We start from the raw sequence: 20,692 nt of genomic DNA on the forward strand, positions 1-20,692 counted from the left end.
TGCCTTCCTAACTCCCTATACTCCCATTTCAGGACCTCTTCCCCTTTCCTTCCTATGTCATTGGTACCTACATGTACCACGACCTCTGGCTCTTCACCCTCCCACTTCAGGATATCTTGGACGCGATCAGAAACGTCCCGAACCCTGGCACCAGGGAGGCAAATTACCATCTGGGACTCCCAGTCACCTCCACAGAAACGCCTGTCTGAGCCCCTGACTATTGAGTCCCCTATTACTATGGACCTCTTTCTTCTAACCCTACCCTTCTGAGCTACAGGGCCGTCCTCTGTGCCGGAGGCTCGGCCACTGTCACTCCCACCGGGTAGGCTGTCCCCCCCAACAGTACTCAAACACGAGTACTTATTGTCAAGGGGTACAGCCACTGGGGTACTCTCTAGTACCTGCCTCTTCCCCTTCCTGACTGTAACCCACCTATCTGCCTCCCGTGGTCCCGGAGTGACCACCTGCCTGTAACTCCTCTCTATCTCCTCCTCACTCTCCCTGACCAGGCGAAGGTCATCGAGCTGCAGCTCCAGTTCCCTAACTCGGTCCTTCAGGAGCTGCAGTTCGGCACACCTGGCGCAGTTGTGGACGTCCAGGAGGCTCGGAGACTCCAGGATCTCCCACATCTGACACCGAGAACAACAAGCTGCCCTCACACTCATACCTCCCAAATAACTGAAAATACAAGAACTAAAAGATAAGCCTACTGTGCCCTCTTCCACCTAAGCCCTCTGAGCCCAAGCCCTACATTCTGCGCCCGGCTCACTCTGCTGCCCGCTTCTTAAGGCGGCATTCTTTATATATCTTCCCTCCTTCCCGGGCCTCCTTCACGCGCCTGTGCAGTCCCGCCTCTCAGAACTCCGATCTGAGAAGCAATTGGACAATTTGAAAATGGCCGCCGCCGCACTTCCTCTCAAGCCTCGCTGTCCTCTTCCAAAAGAGGACATGGAATGAGGTGTCAGAAGAAGTGGTACAATAAATTTAAAAAACATTTTGACTGGTTAATAGATAGAAAAGGTTGGAGAAATATGGGAAAATCACCGGCAAATGGAACTAGGCATCTTGGATGGCATGGATAAGTTGGGCCAATGGACCTGCTTCTGTCTCTATGAGTCTGAGATGATATTTGGCAAAAATTGATGACAATAGCTACTGAAAAGCTAGGCAGCAACACAATGCTGCAATGAATCAAGGGGAGAAATCATGTTCAGAACACATACAGTATTCGTTATGAGCAACACACACAAAATACTGGAGGAACTCTGCAAGTCAGGCAGCAACTATGGAGGGGAGTAAACAGTCGATGTTTCAGGATGAGACCCTTCATCAGGACTAGAAAGGAAGAAGGAAGAGGCCAGACTATGGAAGGGGTGGGTGGGGGAGGGAGAGGAAGGAGTATCAGCTGGCAGGTAATGTGAGATCAGGTGAGGGGAAGGTGGGTGGGTGAGGGAGAAATATGTAGTAAACATCTGGGAGGGGATAGATGAGAAGATAAAGAGCTGAAGAAGAATGAATCTAATGGGAAAGGACAGTGGACCATGGAATAAAGGGAAGGAGGCAAACACAGCTCCATCTGTCTCATTTAGTGTAAGAGAAAGCAATTAGTTCTGCAAAGAATTTGTACATTCTTCCTGTGTCCCTGTGGATTTCTTCTCAGTGCTCCAGTTTCCTCCCATAAGCCAAACACATTTAGGTTAATTCCCAAGTAGGTTAATTGGTCACTATAAATTTTCCCATGATTAAGTAAGGATTAAATCAGTGTTTTCTGATTCTTCAGTATTTTCAGCTCAGCCTAAAGGGCTAGACGAGTCTATTCCATAATAATAATAATAATAATAATCCATGCAATCATCTTCGGTTCCCCGAGCTAACTGAGGAGAAAGGCGTTTGAGGGCTGAGTCCCCTGATACAAAATTCATGGTCAACTGGGCAGCAATGATCCGTGTGTTGCTCCTCATTGTTGCTTCATGATGGACTAGAAGCCATGTTCTTAACCAATGGGTCCTCAGGTTCCAACTCCTTCCTTCATTCGTTGTTGTTCCTTTGTTGTGACTCATCTCCAACAGGCTTCCTGCTGGTGAAGGATGCCCAACAGCTTTTTAAATGATGTTCAGAGTAGCAACATTCTTAGAACAATGTAGCCTTGCAGCTTCCTGTAAGACTTGCCAGCAGAATTGAAATTATGAAGCGATTGGATAAGAGAATAGAAGTGCCTTTTCAGTTCTTTCCTTAGAAAGATGAAGGAAAATGTTAATTTCAGAGTGACTGCAGTTTGTTAAGAATTAACAGCAAAAATTACGACTTCATTATTATCTTGTCTATCATATTTCACACTTCATGATGTTTTACAGAAGATCTTCTAAAGTGCTGGATGAAAGTAAACATTGTTACCAGTGTGGTGACTCATTTGTTCACACAAAAATTGTATTAGGTCATTTTATGTAGACACTCCTGCACCCAATGTCACTTTATAGACATCCAATCAATCCACGTATATTTACCATGTTTTTGATTATTATGTTCTTTATCTTATTTTGTTTTTTTGTGCTGCATAGGATTGGGGTAACAATTATTTCATTTTCCTTTACACTTGTGTACTGTAAATGTCATAAAACAATCTTGAATCTATTTCCTCAGAATGAACCACAAGAGATGTGAATGATTTTTGTGTATTGTGATGTGATGCAATTGCTCATTGTGTATGAAAGTGCTAAAAGCCTTCATCAGGTGGAGTGAAGGGAGAATGAGCTTCAGGCTGACGACTTGCGGTAAGAATGTTCAGATGAACTGTCTCCAAGCTGACGGCTGAACTCTCGAGTCTCCATGCTTCATATTTTGGCAGTATATTGTTTACGCATTCATGTACAGCTGTGCCACTTTCTTAGTGTCTTACTGCCACCTATAGAGTAATCACTTCCAGCTGCTCACAGGTTTAGCACTCCAGAGGTACAAGTATCTTGTGGGGTGGTCAACAAACACAACGGAGGCTGAAGACCTGTCATTCTTCCATTCAAACACTAGAGGGAGGCAAATAGACATGAAGGTTAAGTCATCAGCTGAAAGTATACCGTTGCACGGCGGGCAAAGTACTTCTCAGCTTGGTTACCTCATTTCCTCCAAGAAGGCAGTAAAATTGTAAAGAGCCAACATGTTGGATAACAACACTGTTGTCAAAACATTGAGTTTTATGATCTTTGTGTTTATTTCAAGCTTGAAAGGCATTACAAATCCTTGCCCAGTCCATCACGATTAAAGTCCTATCTATCATTGTCACAAGGAAGCAACATCCATCATCAGAGACCTTTACTACGCAGGCTATGCTCTCTTCTCACTGCTGCCATCAGGAAGAAGGTAAAGGAGCCTCAGGACTCACACCACCAGGTTGAGGAACAGTTATTATCCCTCAACCATCAAGCTCTTGAACCAAACAGGATAACTTCATTCAACTTTACTTGCCCCATCATTGAAATGTTCTCACAACCTATGGACTCACTTTCAAGGACTCTTCATCTCATGTTCTCAATATTTATTTCTTATTATTTAACATTATTTTATTTGTTGTCTTTGTACTCCAGCTGAATGCCCAAGTCGGTGAGGTCTTTCATTGATTCTATTATTATTATTCAATTATAGATTTATTGAGTATGCCCACAAGAGAATAGTTCTCAGGGTTGCATATGGTGACATATATGTACTTTGACAATAAATGTCCTTGAGCGTTCAGATAACTGGGTCAGATTGTTCTTTACAGATTCTACAATCAAAGTCAAAGAATTTCCTGACTTGCGTAACTGTTTCTGGAAACTCCCCAGACTCTATGCTTGATACCTTCCTCTTTCAAACCACAAGCTCCCCTTCAGCAATGTTATCCAAAGAAAAAAAAAATGGCCAAATGATACGGTGATTGACCATGTAATCTGCCATAGTCAGACATGCCCTGGAACACTATGGGTCTTTAAATTATTATATGTCATTATATAACCACATCAAGGATTCGGGAGAAAATATAGAGAATGTGAATTCAATGTCTGCTCAGGAACAGGAGAGAGAGAAAAAAGAAAAGATTTTAAAATCTCTGACAGTTAAATAAATAAAAATAATAGTTTCAACAAATAATTTTTAGTGTCAGAGATGTTGGTTGTGAGTAATTACCACTTTCACTAATGAGAACGGAACTTTAAAATTGAAATTGGAATCGGAATTGGTTTATTATTGTCACGTGTATCGAGAAACAGTGAAAAGTTGTCTTGCGTATTGTTCGTACAGCTCAAATCATTACACGCTGCATTGAGGTAGAACAAGGTAAAACAATAGTGGAATGCAGAATAAAATGTAACGGCTACAGAGAAAGTGCAGATGAATAACAAAGTGGAAGATTATAACAAGGTAGATTGGGAGGTCGAGTCCTTTTTTTTATACTAGAGAACTACTTAATAGTCTTATAAACCAGAGTAGAAGCTGTCTGAGCCTGATTGCACATGCTTCCAGTCATAATTATAGGATACTACAGCACAGAAATAGGCCATTCATCCTATCTAGTCTGTGCTGAACTATAATTCTTCCCAGTCCCATCAACCTGCACCCGGACCACAGCTATCCATACCTTTCCCATTCATTTATCCATCCAAATTTCTCTTAAATGTTGAATTCGAACCCACATTCAATACTCCCACTGGCAGTTCATTCCACACTCTCCCCACCCTCTGAGTGAAACAGCTCCCCCTCATGTTCCCTTTAAACCTTTAACCTTTCACCCTTAACTCATGACTTGTTCTTCTAATCTCACCCAATCACAGTGGAAAAAGCAGCATACTGGCATTTACCCTATCTATACCCCTCATAATTTTATATACCTCTATCAAAGCTCTCCCCATTCTCCTACACCCTAAGGAATTGAGTTTTTTATAACTCCTTTCTTCTTCTCAGCTCTTGACCTTTCCCACCCACCTGGCTTCGCCTCTCACCTTCCAGCTAGCCTCCTTCCCTTCTCTCCTCTTTTTATTCCGGCATCTTCCCCCTTTACTTTCAGTCCAGAAGAAGCGGCTCAGCCAGAAACGTCAGCTGTTTATTCATTTCCATTGATGCGGCTTGACCTGCTGAGTTCCTCCTGCACTGTGTGTGTGTGTGTGTGTGTGTGTGTGTGTGTGTGTGTGTGTGTGTGTGTGTGTGTGTGTGTGTGTGTGTGTGTGTGTGTGTGTTTTGTATCTCCTGCCTGGTGGGAGAGGGGAGAAGGGATATATCCAGGGTGGGGTGGGGTTGTTGATTATGCTGGCTACTTTACTGATGCAGGGAGAAGTATACACAGAGTCCATGGAGGGGAAGGTGGTTTTCTGTGATGCTCTGAGCTGTGTCTGCAGCTCCCTGCTGTTTCTATCAGTCACACACAAAGCAGTTGCCAAGTCAAGCCTTGACACATCCAGATAGGATGTTTTCTGTAGTGAATTTGAGAAAAATTGGTAAGGGTAGATGGGGGCCTGCCATATTTTTTTAGGCTTCTGAGGAAGTAGAGGCACTGGTGGGCTTTCTTACCTGTGGCTTCTATGTGTTTAGACCAGGACCAAGACGGGCTATTAGTGATGTTCACTCCTAGAAACTGGAGGCTCTCAAGCCTCTCCACCTTAACACCATTGATGTAGACAGCAGCATGTCCCCTTTCCTGAAGTCAATGACCAGCTCGTTTGTTTTTGCTGGCATTGAGGGAAAGGTTGTTGTCATGACACCATGTTACTCAGCTCCCTATCTCCTTCTTGTCCTCTAGACCATTGTTATTTGAGATGCGGCCCACTACTGTTACTATCTGCAAACCTGTGGGTGGAGTTAGAGCAGAATCCGGCCATGCAGTTACATGCATCCAGGGAGTAAAGTAGGGGGCTGAGGCCACAAACTCATTGTGGTGGGGGCATTGCCTTCCTGATTGCTGTCTGTTGGTCAGGAAATCAAAGATCCAGTTCCAGAGTGAGGCGCTGATTCCCAGAATCTTAGACTTAAAAAACCAAAAGTTCACTTTTTATGTCAAGTTTAGTTGCCACAATACAAACACAGCTGCTCAACACCACTTGATGCATTTCAGTCTTTAAGCATTAGCTAATGGAGAAAGGTGGGTGGATGAAGGAAGATGCTGGGAATTCTCAACAGATCCCAAGGCATTTCATGCCATCAGCTCAAAGGCAGTTAAGGCTGCCACCACCTTAATATCACCACTGCCTTCCTCAGATGATGAATCAGAATTCCTCTCTGTTCAATAATTCTGAGGGCAGCAAGGACACAGAACCTGGCCTGGATAGTGGATAGTGGATTTTAATGTTCTGGGTCTCTAGTATTATCACTGGTCAGGCTGTTTCATTGTCCGTAAGTAGTGGGAAACAGTGAGAAAAAAAATTACTAAGTGTCATTCAATAGGTTCCTCTTTGATTCAGATGACATTATGAGAGGGTAATTAAGATTTGGGATCCATCTTCCAGTCTGGCATCTACAGCTGGAGCTTCAGTCAGACAGGACAGGGTTAACATTGCCCGGCTAGAATGGAATCGATGCAGGGAGCTCCTAGATAATCCCTGTAATTTGGTACAGACAGAGCACTATGTCACCAGATGTAAGCAGGATGGAATCACAGAACTTCATCGTACAGAGGACGCAGACTTGGGCCATGCTGGTGCTCAGTGAGAGCTCTATAACTATCCTATCATCAGGTTCTTTACCCTGGGTCTTGAAATTCTTTTCTCCTCCAAGCACTTATCCAACTTCTTCCTCAAAACCCCAGTCAATTCTGTTTCCTCCATCCTTTCAGGCAGTGAATTTCAGATTATAAAATACTCATTGCAGAGTAAAAAAACATTCTATTTGTTCCTTTGCCAGTCAGATCAAACCTGCTTCTCCTGGATTTTGACTCTTTCATCAACACTATTCACTGTCAAGACCCACCCTGATTTTGAACATTTCCATTAAACCTCCTCTCAACTTAGCTGAGGATGATGCTGGGGAAATGGGAAGATAGGAAGTTAAGTGCAATGTGCTAAGATCTGATGCAGCAGTTTGGTGAAATCACACTACGTTCAGTGTCCATTTGACTCCTATATGAATCTATCCCATCCTGAAAGCCTTACCAAGTCTGAAGCAAGTTTGGGTCCTGACACTAAGCTTTACATGATTTATTTGCAGTGAGGTATGGTTTTGATAAAGTACTTAAAGGATATTAACTTTCCAGGACCGGCTAGGCTTATTACCAACCTCAGCTTTCTAGCACGGCAGCATGACCTTTCCAAAGGGTCAAAGTTGCTTGTGACAGAGTTAAACTTCTAGCAAATATTCCTTGCTCGGCTTTTAGTTGTAAGCAAGAACTGGTTTTTAGTTCTTAATGTAAATTGCAAGCAATAATCTGAAGTAAGAAACACAGCTTTGCAGACAGAGTTATAGAACACAGGCTGCTGTGCCATAGGAGGGGGCGGGGTGCAGAGTTAGGGCTGGTTGGAGAAATGGTTTACTAGGAGGTGTGGTTCGCAAAGTGAAGTGACCAGAAGACATCTTGTCTGCATTAGCCAAACACAGACTATGGGGTTATGTCACTTAGCACATCAAACAGGGTCACAGGTATAATCCATCAATGGTTGGGATAGTTATGCCATCACCACTTTAAGCGTGGGTGTCTGGAATCTCTGTCCCCAGAAGCTTCTAGACTATCTGTGTGGATTAGTTTGTCCCAGCAAAGATAGCTGGAAAACATCACATGCAAATAATGTCAACAAGAAGAATGACAGAAAGACAAGGTGATAAAAAAGGAACTAGAATTAATTACTCAGATTTTCATTTTTGCAACAGATGATTCTGTTCTTTTTGTTCATAAGCATTGTACCTGTGTTTGGAAATCTTTTACAGTTTGTAAATCTTTTTGTAATTCAGAATATTTACTTTATAAATCAAAAATCCTCTGGAAGTGTTAAATGTGTGTTAAGAACTAAAAGTAAACAGGTATGAAAAGTAAAGCAAATTGTGTTTAAACTACTTCATTAGTTGGAAGTAATCTCCTCCTTGGTAGGGAGGTAGGATTCAGCACTCAAGCAGTGGGTACTGGCAGAGACTAGACAGGGCTAGTCCTCGAAGATTAGGTGGATACAGTACAACTTCCTTATAGTGGGGTACACTTAGATACCTGTATCGGATAGGACTTAAAATCTCCTTTTTAGTTCAGTGTCTTGTAGACAGGGAACTCTATCACAAGGCAAAAAGAGTTTCAGAGCACAGGAAAGGAGACTGGAAGTGGAATTGCTGGATTGCTGTCAGTGGGCCAAATGGCCTCGATCCGTGCTGCAACTATTTATCATCTCGTGTCAGAGCTGTTGCTCAGTTATTGTGCCGCAAACCCACGGTGACCACACTTTGAAAGTAATTAATTTGTCCTGGAAGTGAAAGTTCCTTCATTCATTGTCTCTTATAGACAACCTTAAATTTGGTTCTAGAGTTCCAATTTTATTTACCACATATCTGATACTCAGTGAAGCAAATAAGAGAAGTCTCCATGGAAACCTCACTCTTGGCTTTAACTTATGGAGCAAGCAGCTAATCTATTCCAATGGAGTTCCAATCTACACCATTTATTTGAAGTCTCCTTACATATTGCCAAACAGGGGTTGAAATTTTGGGAAACAACTATATAAGGAGTGTTGTTGCATGAATAACATGCATCTGATTCTTTGCTTCCTCTAATATTTCATTCTTCCCATAGACCTTCAGTTGAACAGAGTGCCCAGCGACTCTGGTACTCAGCAAAGGGCTCAAAAGTTGCTGACTCATACACATTGCCATGTGTAGAGTGGCTATGAAAACTTCTGCATTATTGTAAAAAAAAGCAAACTGTTTCACTCAGTTTCCCCAGATTAAAACAAATGAATTGAAATTCAATACGTGCACGTATTGATATTCAATATCAATACGTCAAAACGTGCACAATGATTCTTTGACTAAATAGCTCTGGGCCCGCATTCACTAGAATTCAGAAGAATGAGGGGTGACCTCATTGAAACCAATCAAATGGTGAAAGGCCCTGATAGAGTGGATGTGGAGAAGATGGTTCCTGTGGTGGGAGAGTCTAAGACCAGAGGACACAGCCTCAGAATACAGGGGCATCCTTTTAGAATGGAGATGAGGAGGAATTTCTTCAGCCAGAGAGAAGTGAATCTGTGGAATTCTTTATCACAGGCAGATATGGAGGACAGGTCATTGGGTATATTTAAGACAAAAGTTGATAGATTCTTGATTGGTCAGGGAATGAAGGGATACAGAGAGAAGGCAGGAGATTGGGGCTGAGAGGAAAAGTAGATCAGCCATGATGAAATGGCGGAGCAGACTTGATGGGTCAAATGGCCTAGTTCTGCTCCTATATCTTATGGTCTTATAACACGCACAAAGTGCTGGAGGAAATCAGCAGGTCAGGCACGATCTGTGAACAGAAATAAACAACTGACATTTAGGGCCGAGACCTTTTATCAGGCCTTGCTGACTAAATGTCTGGCAATTAGGCTACTTTGCTTGCCAGTACTATGCAGATTAAACCCAAGCTTTGAAGTGACCTTTGCCCACCTTAGTTCACCATAAGTTAATGGCTCAGCCACTGAACGATAAAAAACTGCCTCTTTAATATGGACAGAAATAAGTTACACAAAGTAATCTAGGCTAATACTTAAGTGCAGTACAAGGAGGGGTGTGGCGCTGAATATGTCATTAACACAAGGTGAATTACCACAGCTGTGCAGTTGACACACAGCTGTACTTGTCTATTATGCCAGATGACCTTAAGGCTCTACACCCTCCGGTCCTGTGTCTTATTAACATTCAAGAATGGATGGGCTTGAATTTCCTTCAACTAAAAACAGAAATTTTGATTATTGGTAGCAATAAATAAAGTGTGGATCTTAGAAATAAACTATATCATCTGACCTTGGGCCAGAAGTAAAGAATTTCAGTGTTATTATTGACTCTGAGCTAAATTTCACACCACATAGTAACCAAATTATTAAGTCTATGTTTTTTTTCATTTAAGGGACATTGCAAGAGTTCAATTTCTCATAACATCTCAAGATGCAGAAAAAATTGATGCACATTTTTGATTTTAGCTGATTAGACGGTGGTGCACTCTTCTCAGGACTGCCTGAGAATGATATAAATCAGCTGGAGCTTGTTCAAGATGCAGCAGCAAGAACCTTAACCAAAGAGAGAAAACCTGAGCACATTTCTCGGGTTTTGGCATTGTTACACTGGCTGCCTGTGTCTCTTAGGAACGATTTTAAAATATTCTTAATTGTATATATAGCTCTGAATATTCTAATTCCTCCGTATTTTTGGAATGTCTCTCTCCTTACATCCCTAATCTTAACCTTAGATCTGCAAATACTGGTTTGCTTAGTGTTCCTAGAACCAAGCATAGAAGAATTGGTGATGTGGTGTTTCGCTCTTAAGCATCAAACATCTGGAATACTCTAACTGAGATACACTCGGCTTGTACTGTGGAACATTTCAAAACACTTCTAAAAAACCTACTCTTTTAATTTGGCCTACTTATAGTATTACTTAATGCCTAATGATATATATGATATTTATATAAGTTGGTATATCAATTATACTTTATTCCAAGTAATGTTTGTCTTTACTCACAATTTTTTAATTTCATCTCATATTTTTATGACATTACTGATTTATCTTTACAATCTATGTAAAGCACTTTGAGCCTGCATCTTAATGTATGAAAGGTGCTACATAAATAGTTATTATTATTATGAAATGTAAGTATATGTGAAAGCTGGTTGCCCTCAGCTGGTCTTAAGTATTCCATTACATTAGTGAGTGATGACAGTGCATGCAGTGTCATGTGCACTTTAACTGTATATTTTATGAATAATGTTCAATTTTTTGAAAAATATTCCACTTCCTATTCTGACATCTCAGTACATTGCCTCCTCTACTTTTGTGACAAAGCCACTCCCAGGTTGGAGGAGCAACGGCTCATATTCTGTCTGGGCATACATGCCAACCTGATGGCATGAGCATTGATTTCTCAAGCTTCTGGTAATTTCTGCCCCCACCCCTTTTCTGTTTACCTATTCTCCATTCTGGCTCCCTTCATGCCTTTTCTCTTCTCCTCAACTGCCCATCGCCTCACCCTGGTTGGCAACCCTCCTCCTTCCCATTTGCCCATGGTCCTCTTGCTCTCTTCTATCAGATTCCATCTTCTTCAGCCTTTTACTTCTTCCACCTGTCACATCCCAGCTTCTCATGTCATCCCCCTCCCGACCCACCTGCCTTCCCCCTCACCTGTCTTCACCTATCTCTTGCCATCTTGTACTCCTTCACCTTGCACACCACTTCTTCCATCTTCTTCCCCCTTCCTTTCCAGTCATGGCCCAAAATGGTGACTGTTCACTCCACTCCATGGATGCTGCCTGACCTGCTGATTTCCTCCAGCATTGTTGCTTGTCATTCTGGATTTCCAGCATCTGCGGAATCTCTTGTTTCAAATGACACTATTCAACTAACAGCAGAGGAATTCTTAATTTTTTATGACATCTGGGTGACCAGAGAACTAAGATTATCTAGTCATAATTTTTAAGGGCCTTGCTGGGTGTGAGTTGACTGCACACTTACAGCATTTCAAAAGCGCATGATTGGGTGTAACAAACTTTTGACCATCCAGTGGTTAGGAAAGGCACTAAATAAATGTAAGTTCCTTGCCTCCGAATATTTATTTTGAAATAATCATGTTTCTTCTTTTTACGTTGGTTTTGCATGTATCTGCTGCTTCAAATACTTTAGCTCTAACATTATTTTCCAGTCTGCTTTCCACTTTCACCACTCTGTGAAAGAATAACTTTGAAACTATTTGCTCTTATGTTTTCTTGTGCCTCCCAGATCTGCTTCAGTGGCCTGAATGAATTACTTTCATGCCTGTGCAAATACATCAAAGCGCAAGAGATCCATCTGCTCTCTCAGGACATTGGAGTCCAATTTCACCACAGCAACTTAACTGAGCTCCAGAATGCTAACAGTTAAAGGTCTATTCAATTACATTTGTCAATCTGTGATTATTAGTTGTACCCACTTTATAATTTTATCATTTTGAGAAATCCGATTTATCTAAATTGTAGAAGTGATCTTTTCCACAGCTGTCACAGCTGCACAGTTGAAAGAAATGTTTCCCTGCTGTATGCTCCCATTAGAGAAATCATCTGTACTAGGGAGTTTCCATTTAACTTCATTCAGACCAAAAAGAAACTGAACCAAGTTCTCTGTTTGAAAATAAACCTTTCAAAAGCTTCATTGTTCATTTGGCTTGAGTGAAATTATTTGCACTCAAAATAGCCTTTATGTAAGTAGAATTTGCTAATGGATGCTTAAATCTTTCTTGTATTAATTAATAATTAGCCAAGGCTAAGGCAAGTATTTTGAATGTATTTGCTCAATGGAAGTCTTTAGTCTCTACTCAGTGTGCTACAGTTGTAGTGGTAATAGTCTTGAAATTCATTGTATAATGTTTATTTCAGCACTCTGTGACTACAAATTTACCTTGGGCAAGGTGAAATGCAATAATGTTCATTTCACTCTGGGGATTCAATGGATGCGTGAATCGTAACTGAGTGCCTAGTGGGCATTATAGTCTCTCAGCCAAAAACACCAGTTGAACATCCCTCAGTTTGTTGCTTTATCTTTGTTGCTTTATCATTGTTGCACCCACCCTGAACAACTGTGCTTACATAAGGTCACACCAAACTGGAGCCAGTGCTTACCTTCACCCACAATGGAATTAACCTATCCAAACCAGCAAACAGTCCTCTGTTCGAACAGTCCTCTGTTCGGATCCTGAAATCAACCCTGCATCCACTCACCCAGTGACCCCATCCTCCCCTATTGTCCAATTTTGTGATGGTCCAAGCATTAAAACATCAATCCCCGACAACTTCTCTCCTTCCTCCACCACAGACCCTGATTCTCTCCTGCCCAGGTTAATCAAAGACCCCATTCACCCCCAGCATTCTCTCTTCTCACATCTTCCATCAAGCAGAAGTTTAATTAAAGACTGGAGGCATGTGCCACCAGGCTCAAGGACAACTTCTACCCTACTCCTCAAAGACTATTAAATGATTTCCTAGTATGATAAGATGGACTCTTGATCTCACAGTCTACATGGTTATAACTTTGTACCTTGTTGCTTACCTATACTGCACGTTCCCTGAAGCTGTCACAGTGTAACACTGTATTCTGTTGCAACACAGACACAATGCTGGAGGAACTCAGCAGGTCAGGCAGCATCTATGGAAATGTGTGAGACCTTCTTCAGGATCTCAGCCTGAAGCATCAACTGCTTGTTCATTTCCATGGATGATATCTGACCTGCTGAGTTACTCCGGCATCTTGTGTGCGTTGCTTTGAATTTCCAGCATCTGCAGAATCTCTTGTGCTTGCTGTATTCTTTTATTATTTTAACTTGTTCCACCTCAATGCACTGTGTAATGATTTGATGTGTATGAATAGTATGCAAGATAAGCTTTTCACCATATCTAGGTACACTGGACAATAATACACCAATTCCAATGCCAATACCATTAACTAGAGTTATGGCCCCAAATAGACCTCCAGTAGTAGATCTTTCACACCACTCTATCTGCCCCTGAACCTAGCCTGAGTTCCAAATGCTACCCGAATTTACAGTCGCAGGCCTTGATAGCTAACCCAGTATCTCGATTATTATTTCTTCAATATACAGTGCTTGTCACTTCATTGTGGCTTGCCAGCAAATCCATGAGGCTGAGGCTGAAGATGGCCTGTCCTGGCATTAGAGGATGGTGTATGCGTGTAAGGGTGAATGGGGCTTGTTTCCCTCCTGTTGCTTTGTTACATGGTATGTTGTGTTATGTTGAGTTCTGTGTGGCTCTGCCAAGTATTGTGGGCATGCTATGTTGGCACGGGAACGTGTGGCGACACTTGCCGGCTGCTCCCAGAACATCCTTTCGTGTGTTTGTTGTTAACACGAGTGACACATTTCACTTCATGTTTCGATGTACATGTGATAAATGAATCGGAATCTTAATATGATTCCACATTTCAGCTTCATGTGTCATTCTCCTCCCATGATCTTCACATTAGCTGATATTAACAGTTTAAGTATTAAGGAGAAGTATTACATTGATGACAAATAAACAACTACATCTTATTGTTCAGATGTCATTATTTAGTTTTATGGCACCTCTTCATGTCATCTTCTGAATTGTTCAGATCAATTGCTCCTTACTTATTGCAGACAATTATCCCTTGCATCTCTTTCCCTGAGTGGAAATTCCTTTATAAATTTATTATGACTGAATGGACAGGACCAAGAAAATGAAGCACTGTAGGTAATATATCATAAACAAACTGAGAAAGACTATATGATATGCATTTCATTAATATGACCTCTGTACTGTAATGACCTTTCACAGCTTTAAACTTTAACTGTAATGATGACTTCAATTACAATTATAACCGTGAGCCCAATTCTGTCTCTGAACTCATTTCTTTTCATTAATATCGAGCATGCAGAACTCTATGTTCTATCAGTTCTAGTCTCACTAAAAAAATGTTGAGTTCAATTGAAAATGTCTATAGGTTTTAAAACAGTGATTTCACAGTATGTTCCACTTCCCCCTTAAAGTGCATATAAAATAGAATGTAAGATACAATTTGTCTTCCTTCTGGAGAAAGCACTTAAAGATGCTTCAACTTATTGAACAGACAGATTACTGTTTCTCTTCTTATTCACATTCTACCTGACATGTGGCAAGGCAACTAATTGCCTGCAGAGACATTATTAGCTACATAAGGAGAGTTATCTGAAGGTTATTTTATTAGCTGTATCCTATTTAGTACAAGTCCAACCCTTTCCATTCCAAATAGGATATATTCATGGTGGTTTGGAGTTATAAGAAAAGATCTCAATACAAACCTAATGTTATATCATTGGAAGAGATCATCGCATCCCCATATGTTATTTGTATTTTTTTGTGCTCGCTTGGCAACACGCACATATTGATCAAGCAGCCAGGAATGCAAATTATTCCAGCCTGTTCTTGTTCTAAGAAATGTAATTTTAACTCCACCCATCCTCTGGAAAAATATTACATGTTAATGCTACAATTTTGAAAAAGAACAATTCACTGTGGCATGCGCCAGGCCATAAAATGGTGGAATAAATTTTGTGATGTAACTATAAGTAAAGTAGGTAAATTTTACTGGAAAGTTTCTCTGTAGACTCTAGCCACTTCCTCATGGACAGACATGGAAAGCTGAAAACAGCTCTAGATTTCATCTTGTTGTCCAATTTAAAGGCAGAATTGGCAAAACCTAATGTGGTTAATTATGTGAAGTGATTGGATAGGCTCTCTGCTATGTTGGAATATGTACACATGTATTGTGTTGATTAGCAAATGAATTCCAGTTACCAAATTAGGCAGGACTTTCTATTTAGACAAGATAATTTATGTATCAGGTTTTCTTTCAACTGATTATATTGTGGTCACTGAGCTTTCGTGAGTAGAATGATGCTTTTTGATACAAATATTTTTTCTTGTTTATGCCATGTATTGAGGAAAATTGAACTCATTTAGACCATTATAATGTAAAGACCTAGAAACAATATGGAAAGCACAAACATTCTTTAAAAGGCATAAATAAGTGGATCTATTTCCAGTGATTGATGGTCCCTTGGCTCCATCTGGTAGTTCAGTAAAGAAAAGTAACCTTAATCATAACTATCTGCTATCGTTACAAATACACTCAGTAGCTGATGAAAGAGTCTTGATGAAAGGTCTCAGTCTGAAACATTGAGAGTTTTCACTTTTCCATTGATGCTGCCTGGCCTGCTGAGTTCTTCCAGCATTTTGTGTGTGTTGCTTTGACTTCCAGCATCTGCAGATTTTCTCTTCTTCACAATAAAGTGGCCACTGAGTGTACGGTTGTGGTTTTATGCTGCAACAGATGTGTTGTGCATTCAGAGGTGCTCTTCTGAACACCACTGTTGTAACACATGGTTATTGGAGTTATTGTCACCCTCTTGTCAGCTTGAACCAGTCTGGTCCTCATTTCTCCTCTGATCTCTCTCATTAACAAGGCGTTTTCATCTCCTCCTCACTGATGAGCAACACTGGCACTCCTCAAGGATACGTGTTTAGTCCACTGCTCTACTTTCTTTACACCCATAACTGTGTAGCTATGCACAGCTCAAGTACCATACATAAATTTGTTGAAGAAATAACTGTTGTTTGCAGAATTTCAGATGATGATGAGCCATACAAGAACAAGATAAATCAACTGGTTGAGTGGTATTGCAACAGCAACCTTGCACTCAATGCCAGTAAGAGCAAGGAATTGATGTGGGCTTCAGGAAGGTGAACACACATTATTGAGGGACCAGCAGTGGAAAGGGTGAGCAGTTTCAAGTTCCTGGGTATCAGCATCTCTAAAGATTTATCCTGGGATCAACATATTACACCTTACAAATAAGACACAACAGTGGTTATACTTCACATACTTAGCACTTCACTGAAGACTCAAATATTTCTACAGATGTACTGTGGAGAGCATTCTAGTTGTTGCATCACCATCTGGTATGGAAGGAAAAAGCTGCAGAATGTTGTAAAGTCAGGCAGCTCCATCATGGGCACAACCTTCTCAGGATCCAGGACACCTTTGAAAGACAATGCCTCAAAAAGTGGCATCCATCATTAAGCACACCCATCTCCCAGGACACGCCCTCTTCTCCTGGCTACCATCAAGGAGGTACAGGAGCCTGAATATACACATTCAATGTTTCAATGTTTCATGAACAGCTTCTTCCCCTGTATTGTAATGTACTGCTCCCACAAAGCAACAAATTTCACGACGTATGCCAAATGAAATTAAACCTGATTCTAGGAAATGATGATGAATGAATGTTTCTGTTGTTGTTTTGCACCATTCTCTGTAAACTTTAGGACTATTGTGTAGGAAAATCCCAGGAGGTTAACAGTTTCTAAGATACTCAAACCACCCAGTCTGGCACCAATGATTATTTCACAGTCAAAGTCATTTAGATCACATTTCTTACCCATTCTGATGTTTGAACTGAACAGCAACTGAACCACCTGACCACGTCTGCATGCTTTTATGGATTTAGACTGCTGTGACCTGATTGGCTGATTCGGTATTTGCATTAATAAGCAGGTGTATACGTGTACCTATTAAAGTGGCCATTTACTATAGAGTCTTAATGGAATAACCCTAGTGGAGGCTGGACAAGATCTCCCCTTAGGTCACATTCCATTCTGCTAATTTATGAATCCATATCTAAAGCTAACAGAGCATTGATTTTCGATCAAAATGAGCTGACTCTAAATGGATTTTAACCAAGAGAAGGTCTGCAGATGCTGGAAACTTGAAGCAGCATCTATGGAAAAAAGTACAGTCAACGTTTTGGGCCAAAACCCTTCAGCAGCACAGTCCATAGATGCTGCCTGTCTGCTGAGTTCCTCCAGCACATTGTGTGTGTTGCTATAATTGAATTTTACTCACTCTGAGTCAAATAATATGCAATTCAATAGGTTGTTGCAATGACAAAGGTCACTGGAAGAAATATGGCAAGATAATAACTTGATATTATATTATATTATTTTATCTTATAACCCCTAATATGAGGAAAGACATTCTTGCCATAGAGGGAGTACAAAGAAGGTTCACCAGATTGATTCCTGGGATGGCAGGACTTTCATATGAAGAAAGACCGGATCGACTAGGCTTATACTCACTAGAATTTAGAAGATTGAGGGGGGGATCTTATTGAAACGTATAAAATTCTAAAGGGATTTGACAGGCTAGATGCAGGAAGATTGTTTCCGATGTTGGGGAAGACCAGAACAAGGGGTCACAGTTTAAGGATAAAGGGAAAGCCTTTTAGGACCGAGATGAGGAAAAACTTCTTCACACAGAGAGTGGTGAATCTGTGGAATTCTCTGCCACAGGAAACAGTTGAGGCCAGTTCATTGGCTATATTTAAGAGGGAGTTAGCTATGGCCCTTGTGGCTAAAGGGATCAGGGGGTATGGAGAGAAAGCAGGTATAGGGTACTGAGTTGGATGATCAGCCATGATCATACTGAATGGCGGTGCAGGCTCGAAGGGCCGAATGGCCTACTCCTGCACCTATTTTCTATGTTTCTATAAGCTCCAGAAGCTAAACAACCACAGTTTCCTCACTTATGTTTATCAAATGTTCTCATGGGGGTTAATTAAATGAATTATAATTTAACTATAACAAAGATTATTTTACTGTGATCAATGTGAACATAAGAACATAAGAAATAGGAGCAGAAGTAGGCTATATGGCCCATCGAACCTTCTCCACACCATTCAATATGGCTGATCTAGCCATGGACTCATCTCCGCCTACCTGCCTTTTCCACATAACCGTTAATTCCACTACTATGCAAAAATCTATCCAACCTTGTCTTAAATATATTTACTGTGGTAACCTCCACTGCTTCATTGTGCAGAGAATTCCACAGATTCACCACTCTCTGGGAAAAGCATATATATATGATGTACATTTTATCTCCACAGTAAAATAGACGTTATTTCCTTTTCACCTTTCCCTTCTGAAGTCATGCCAATATGTTTAATTGGTTTGCATTCTGGCCTTGCCTATGACCTTAAAGATGATGGTTTAAGGAACTGGCAAGATAGTTACAATAGTCGCATTTAGGTGGATGTTAGTCAGACACATGAATATAAATAATGTACAAATGTTTGTGGAGACAGAAGAGATTTAATACATTTGCCATCATGTTCGACAGACGTCAGAGGCTGAAGGTTCTGTAGCTGTATTGCATCGTCCTGTATTCTACATATGTGATAGGGGACTCTATAGTTAGGGGGCCAGACAGGTGATTCTGTGGACGCAGGAAAGAAGCACGGATGGTAGTTTGCCTCCCAGGTGCCAGGGTCCAGAATGTTTCTAATCACGTCCACGATATCCTGAAGTGGGAAGGAGAACAGCCAGAGGTCGTGGTACATATTGGTACCAACTCCATAGGCAGGAAAAGGGAGGAGGTCCTGAAAGCAGACTACAGGGAGTTAGGAAGGATGTTGAGAAGCAGAACCACAAAGATAGTCATCTCGGGATTACCGCCTGTGCCATGTGACAGTAAGTATAGGAATAGAGTGAGATGGAGGATAAATGTGTAGCTGAGGGATTGGAGCAGTGGGCAGGGATTCAGATTTCTGGATCATTGGGACCTCTTTTGGGGCAGGTGTGACCTGTACAAAAAGGACGGGTTGCACTTGAATCCTAGGGGGACCAATATCCAGGTGGGGAGGTTTGCTAAGGTTATTGGGGAGAGTTTAAACAAGGATTGCTGAGGAGTGGGAACCAAACAGAAGAGGCAGTTGGCTCACAAATAGAGAAAGCTTGGAGACAATGCGAGAGGGAGGATAGGCAGGTAATAGAGAAGGATTGCACTCAGACTGATGCTTTGAGATGTGTCTATTCTAATGCAAGAAGTATTATGAACAAAGTGGATGAGCTTTGAGCATGGGTCAGTACTTGGAGCTATGATGTGGTGGCCATTACAGAGACGTGGATGGCTCAGGGACAGGAATGGTTACTACGAGTGCTAGGCTTTAGATGTTTCAGAAAGGACAGGGAGGGAGGCAAAAGAAGTGGGGGCATGGCACTTTTGATCAGAGATAGTGTTACGGCTGCAGAAAAGGAGGAAGACATGGAGGAATTGTCTACAGAGTCTCTATGGGTGGAAGTTAGGAACAGGAAGGGGTCAATAACTCTACTGGGTGTTTTTTATAGACCACCCAATAGTAACAGGGACATCAAGGAGCAGGTAGGGAGACAGATTTTGGAAAGGTGTAATAATAATAGGGTTTTCTTGGGGGGAGATTTTAATTTTACAAATATCGATTGGCATGTCTCTAGAGTGAGGGTTTTAAATGGGGCAGAGTTTATTAGGTTTCAGGAAGGTTTATTGACACAATATGTAGATAAAGCTGTACTTGATCGGCTATTGGGAAATGAACCTGGTCAGGTGTCAGATCACTCAGTGGGAGAGCATTTTGGAGATAGTAATCACAATTCTGTCTCCCTTACCATAGCATTGCAGAGGGATAAGAACAGACAAGTTAGGGAAGTATTTAATTGGACTAATGGAAATATGACGCTATCAGGCAGGAACTTGGAAGCATGAATTGGGAACAGATGTTCTCAGGGAAATGTACAAAAGAAATGTGGCAAAGGCTCAGGGGATATTTGCATGGAGTTCTGCATAGGTATGTTCCAATGGGACAGGGAAAGGATGGAAGGGTACAGGAACCATGGTGTACAAAAGCTGTTGTAAATCTAGTCAAGAAGAAAAGAAGAGCTTATGAAAGGTTCAAAAATCTAGGTAATGTTAGAGATCTATATAATGATGGAGATATGGAAGATTATAAGGCTAGCAGGAAGGAGCTTAAGGAAGAAATTAGGAGAACTAGAAGGGAAGATGAGAAGGCCTTGGTGGACAGGATTAATGAAAACCCCAAGGCATTCTACAAGTATGTGAAGAGCAGGAGGATATGACGTGAGAAATAGGACCAATCAAGTATGACAGTGGAAAAGTTTGTATGGAACTGGAGGAGATAGCAGAGGTACTTAAT

Source organism: Hypanus sabinus, chromosome 4 (genome assembly GCF_030144855.1).
Source record: "Hypanus sabinus isolate sHypSab1 chromosome 4, sHypSab1.hap1, whole genome shotgun sequence".
Lineage (NCBI taxonomy): Eukaryota > Metazoa > Chordata > Chondrichthyes > Myliobatiformes > Dasyatidae > Hypanus > Hypanus sabinus.